Source organism: Moschus berezovskii, chromosome 24 (genome assembly GCF_049115385.1).
Source record: "Moschus berezovskii isolate FMDL1 chromosome 24, NW_MosBer_1.0, whole genome shotgun sequence".
In the NCBI taxonomy this organism is placed as follows: Eukaryota; Metazoa; Chordata; class Mammalia; order Artiodactyla; family Moschidae; genus Moschus; species Moschus berezovskii.
Window position 1 is genome coordinate 45,020,028 of NC_142483.1, and position 6,249 is coordinate 45,026,276.

Here is a 6,249-nt window from a genome sequence, read left to right on the forward strand (position 1 = left end):
CAAATTTAGATAATAAATTTTATATCACCCTATCCAAAAGTGAAATTAGGAAAGAAATGCTTTAGGAGGATTAGCCCAGATGGATTAGAGTAGAAACAAATAATGGAGTAAGGGAAATGAGTTGGGAATTTAGGGATGCAGCATGGGTGACTATGAGAGGGCCTGCCACTTTCTCAGTGCTGAATGAATGTTTGCTAAATGACTACACAGATGTCTGAGATAGCAAGACCCTGGTCCAGAATAATGACAGGAGAGAAAATAAATCCAGCTATTTCCAGAAAAACAAATGCATATATGAGACTGGATACAGAGGATGACTAAAGAATTCTAGATCATCAGATCCAGATCTGAATACTGAGAATGATAATATCACTAAGAAAGATGGGAAGGACTTTTCTGGCAGTCCACTGGTGAAGATTTCGCCTTTCAATGTAGGGGGTGTGGATTCTAACTCTGGTCAGGGAGCTAAGATCCCAAATGTTTTGGGGCTAAAAACCAGAACATAAACAACAGAAGCAATATTGTAACAAATTCAATAAAGACTTTTAAAATGGTCCAAGTCAAAAAAAGAAAAAAGAAAGATGAGAATGTGGGGAAACACTTTAGGCAAGAGGAAGAATATGTTAGGAATACAAACTTAAGAATAAGATACAGAGGACAGAGGAAGTCATGCGAATATATAAACTTGCTAATTTGGTTAAAGGGCAGGGAGAGAAAAAGAAATATACAAGAACATGCAGTAAGGAAGCTCAGGGTGGTTCTGGAGGATCTGAGGAGAAGGCAAGACTTGTCAGTAGAGCAGAGAGCACTAGTTCAAGCAGAGTTTGATCAAAAGAAAACCTAACTATTTTTCCTCTGCCCAAATAGATGGGAAATTAGCTCAGAAATTCTGGAAGAATTCCTTGAAAGTACAGAGATGGGGTGTTAGCTAAAGGAGGACAAGGGACAGATAAGACGATAAGGAGAGCACATCACTAGTGGTATCCAGGCAACTGGGCACAAAACTACAACCTCAGGCAACCAGCAAGTGAAACAGGACCAAAGAGGCCCCACAGGTCTCTGACCCACAATGCCTGAGTCTGACGGATGAGTGTCTTAATCTCAGCTGCTGCTGCTGCTGCTAAGTCACTTCAGTCGTGTCCGACTCTGTGTGACCCCATAGACGGAAGCCCACCAGGCTTCCCTGTCCCTGGGATTCTCCAGGCAAGAACACTGGAGTGGGTTGCCATTTCCTTCTCCAATGTGTGAAAGTGAAAAATGAAAGTGAAGTCGCTCAGTCGTGTCTGACCCTTAGCGACCCCATGGACTACAGCCTACCAGGCTCCTCCATCCATGGGATTTTCTAGGCAAGAGTACTGGAGTGGCTTGCATTGCCTTCTCCACTTAATCTCAGCAGTACCATTCATTTTAGGCTGTGAGGAATTCACAAAGAGCAGAGTTCTATTCCGAGAGAGACAGAGATTTTACCTAGGGAGATTGCATTCCTCTAATTCACCAGGATCATCAGCCTTTCAGGTCCTTTTGAGTCACATGGTCTTTGGTTACTGATTAGCTTCAGTGGAGTGATGAATAAGAGGCAATACCTGAAAATAAATATATTCAAGAGAAACAGATGAGTGAAATGTAAAAATTTAAAGGAAAAACAAAGAACTAGAAGGAAATACCTTGATCTCAGGGAGAGAAAGGCTAAGGCCTTAGGCATAAAATGAAGACTGAAAAAAAGCTAATAGATTTGACCATATAAAAATTTCTGCACTTAAAAAAATGCCATAATAATCTGTAATATCAAGTTGCCTTACACTGTAATTCCTTGCGTGTATGTCTGCATCCCTCCTCTTCACATGTACACTTTAAGCTCTAAGCCTCCAGAGAACAGGGCCCCTGATATTCATATGTGTATCCCACATAGTGCATGGCACAGAGGGCTCAATAAATGTCTGATTCAAAATATTCAATAAGTTCAGGATGCTAGCCAATTTAATCTGGGTGTACAATGGTGAGAAGTGCACCCTCTACACATGACCACCTCCATCCCTCCTCCACCAGTTCATTCTTTTGGTACTTCATATTGTCTAAACACCATGACAATACTGACATTCTTGGCAGTTCTGTCTCAACAGGGCCATCCAGGGGCTTAAATTCCCTAAGAGACTGACTCAGTCTAACTGTTCAGAGATTCTCAGAATGTCAGAGTTGGGTGGAACCTTGCAGACCACATAGTCTCATAAAAATTTTGAGATGGGGAAACTGGAACCTAGAGGAGAGCTAAGACTCAAGTTAAAGTCTCCTGACACCCAAATTGGAGTTCCACTACATCATTACATTTGGGATGGGAGTTCCTCACATACCAAAATTCACCTCCTCAGGATCTAGAGGGCCTCCTCTCACTTCTATTTTTCTTCAGAAATGCTCCCTTTCAGCCCTGGTCCCCACATTCTCTGTGAGGTAGGATTCCCATCCCCAAACTAATTAATATCACAATGAAGATCTCACCTGCCGAACAGAAGAAAATGGCTCACTTTCACGCCTGTGTATAGTAGCCTCACTCCAAAGGATCTCTGCCCAGCACAGATCTTGCCTCATCTCTTCTTTGGGTTTGGTGAAAAAGTTTCTAGTGGGATCTTGGATCACTGTAAACACATAGAAATGACTGAGTATTCTAAGATCTCAATTGCAAGCAGACCCTCAGGGCAATGTCCCATCCCTGGGTCACTTCCCTTCCTACTGAACTGTGAGCAGTACGGATGATCATTCCCATTTTAAAGATGAGGAAATGAAGTTCCCAGAGATTGACTGACTTGCTGAAGCCTCTATGTATAGTAAGAGATAAGTTTCTGTGTCTGAAGGAAATCCTCATTCCATCATACCACAGTCGCTCCTTTTCAACTGTTCTGTTGATATCATAAGTCTCCATGCTGCTGCTGCTAAGTCGCTTCAGTCGTGTCCGACTCTGTGCGACCCCATAGACGGCAGCCGACCAGGCTCCGCAGTCCCTGGGATTCTCCAGGCAAGAACACTGGAGTGGGTTGCCATTTCCTTCTCCAATGTGTGAATGTGAAAAGTGAAAGTGAAGTTGCTCAGTCGTGTCCGACTAGTAGCGACCCCATGGACTGCAGCCCACCAGGCTCCTCCGTCCATGCGATTTTCCAGGCAAGAGTACTGGAGTGGCTTGCCATTGCCTTCTCTGTAAGTCTCCATATTCTCCTCTAATTGAAAAATGCATTCGAACCGAGAAATTCTCTGAAATCCAACTTTCCAACAAAAGTTTGCAGAAAAGAGATGAGGGAAACTTTGCTCAGTCAAGTGTCTTTAAAGACAGGAAGAAATAAGGCTAAAGCTAGATGGGTGCTAGAAAGAGAATTCTTTATGATTACCTATCTCTCAGGATTGATAGGACTCAAAAATCGTTTTGTCTTTCCCCCTTCAGATTCCCAGACCATGTGTCTAACCCTTATAGCTTGTTCCATTTCTTCCATACCAGAATATAGTTCTGCCTTGTTGCTGCTGCTGCTGAGTCACTTCAGTCGTGTCCGACTCCGTGTGACCCCCTAGACGGAAGCCCACCAGGCTCCCCTGTCCCTGGGATTCTCCACGCAAGAACACTGGAGTGGGTTGCCATTTCCTTCTCCAATGTGTGAAAGTGAAAAGTGAAAGTGAAGTCGCTCAGTCGTGTCCGACCCTTAGCGATCCCACGGACTGCAGCCTACCAGGCTCCTCCATCCATGGGATTTTCTAGGCAAGAGTACTGGAGTGGCTTGCCATTGCCTTCTCCGTAAGTCTCCATATTCTCCTCTAATTGAAAAATGCATTCGAACCGAGAAATTCTCTGAAATCCAACTTTCCAACAAAAGTTTGCAGAAAAGAGATGAGGGAAACTTTGCTCAGTCAAGTGTCTTTAAAGACAGGAAGAAATAAGGCTAAAGCTAGATGGGTGCTAGAAAGAGAATTTTTTATGATTACCTATCTCTCAGGATTGATAGGACTCAAAAATCGTTTTGTCTTTCCCCCTTCAGATTCCCAGACCATGTGTCTAACCCTTAAAGCTTGTTCCATTTCTTCCATACCAGAATATAGTTCTGCCTTGTACACAACTGTAATCCCCGGATCTAATACACTACTAGTTGGTGCTAAGGATTTGTTGAATGAATGAATAAGTAACCTTGGGCAAGACTCTGCCCTCCTCTCTGGGTCCATTTTCTCCCAAGGAACACATCAGGGATTATACTGGTGATCTGAATCAAATACGTAGTGTTGGGGAGGCCTTTGGAGCCTGGGCGGGACTCAGACCGCTTTTACCAGGTTGGTCCCATGGCTAGCAGCGGGGATGATACAGTTCAGTCACTACTGTCAGCCCAGTCCGAAGGGAGCACAGTGGGAGAAGACTCAAGACAAAGGGCCAGGGCCGAACGAGGGGAGGGGGGCCCCACAACGACCCCTTGAACTGCCGCGCCTCCGTCTCCGCAGCTGGCAGCGGTGAAGGAGACCTGGCCCCGGGCCTGTGTGCCCCTCCCGCTCCCAGAACCGGCCCAAACCCCACACCGGGCTGCCACATACCCCTCACCAAAAGCGCCCGACCCAAGTCTCGGAACAAAGCGGAGAAGGAACTACGTCACTGACTCCCCATCAACTCCCACCCTAAACCTCCGGTCTTTCTAGGCATCGGGAGGTTTTTGCATCTCTGTGCCCCGGAGGCTAGAGTCCTCCAGACCCCTTGCCAGCCCACTGATCTGTGGGAGCTCTGGCCCCGCCTCTCGCCCAGTTTTGCCGTATCATTGGTTGGCAGGGCGAAAGGGCGGAGAGATCAGCCAACATGCGGAGAGCCCTAGAAGAGAAGGAGCCTGAGGAAGGTACTTGGTTAGGGCGGGAAGAGGGACCAATCAACTGCGCGGTCAGGCTGCCTTTCTCGAGGTGAGTCTCCCTTAAGTCATAGCCCGAGCTCTGTCTGGCTGCTGAGCAGAAAAGTCATCTTTTCCACTCATCCCTCTCCTTTCAGCCTCAAAGCTACCGTGTACCCGCTGCATGTAATAGTGTTGAGTGCCTATTATGTCATTGTTCTAGTCTCCGCAGATACTATAGTGAAGAAAATGAACTTGCTGCCCCATGAAGCTTAACTTCAAGTCAGAGAAGACAATAAATACATAGAACATAGTAGTAAGTCAGGAGAAAGAAAAGGAGAGAGAGAGAAGGGGATAGGTGGCAGTGGGACTATGAAAGGGAAGGCAGAGACAGGAAGGCACGTGGCTACCCTGATAGAAGAAACATTAGGAATCAAAGGCCTTAAAAAAGGAGGGGGTGCACATTTGGGGCCATAAGGGCTTTAGATATCACAAATAACACAGGAGGGTTTGGGGACTGAAAAGTGACATGATCTTACCTTTTATTCCCTCTTGTCACATGTTCAAAGGTTTATTAGCTACCAGCTATGAAAGCAACCAAGAAACCTGTTTCTGTACGTTGTTTCACTCCATAACATAATGCTTTAAAAGTTTGCTCTGGCTGCTCTGTTGAGAACAGTCTTAGGGTTGACAAGAGTAGAAGTAGAGAGATGAAGAAGCTACTAAAGTATTCCAGATAAGAAATGATGGTGGCTTAGACTAGCTTAGAAGTGATGGAGGTGATAAGATATATATATTTTGAAGACATGTGCAACATGATTTGTTAATGAATTGGATGTTGGTTAAGGATGACTCCATGGTTATTGATCTGAGCAACTAAAATAAGATTGTTTTCTAGAAATAGACTGTAAGAGGAACAGGTTTAGGGAGAGGTATAAAATTATAGTATGGCCTAAATTGTTCCCTGCAAATCTGTGTGTTGAAGTCTTCCTAAATCCTAGGACTTCACAGTGAGATTTTATTTAGAGACACAGCCTTTAAATTGGTAATAAAGGTTAAAAGAGGTCATTGGGGGCACATCCTACTTCAATGCCACTGTGTTAGAAGAGGAAATTAGGACACGAACTAAATGTAAAGATAGGAGGAGATGCCCATCTATAAGGCCAGGAGAGAGGCTTGAGAAGAAATCAACTCTGCTGACACCTTGATCTCAAACTTTCTACTCCATAACTGAAAAATCACATTTCTGTTTGTTAAGCTACCCAGTCTGTGGTACTTCGCTACGGCAGCCCAAGCAGACTAATACACCCACCTTCCTTGGGAAGCAACATACTTAGTGATGTCCCACTCATGACTCAAGAGGGAAAAGGGTGTTCCAGAATCTGGAGATTCAGACCAGGTGGCTTGTTGAAGA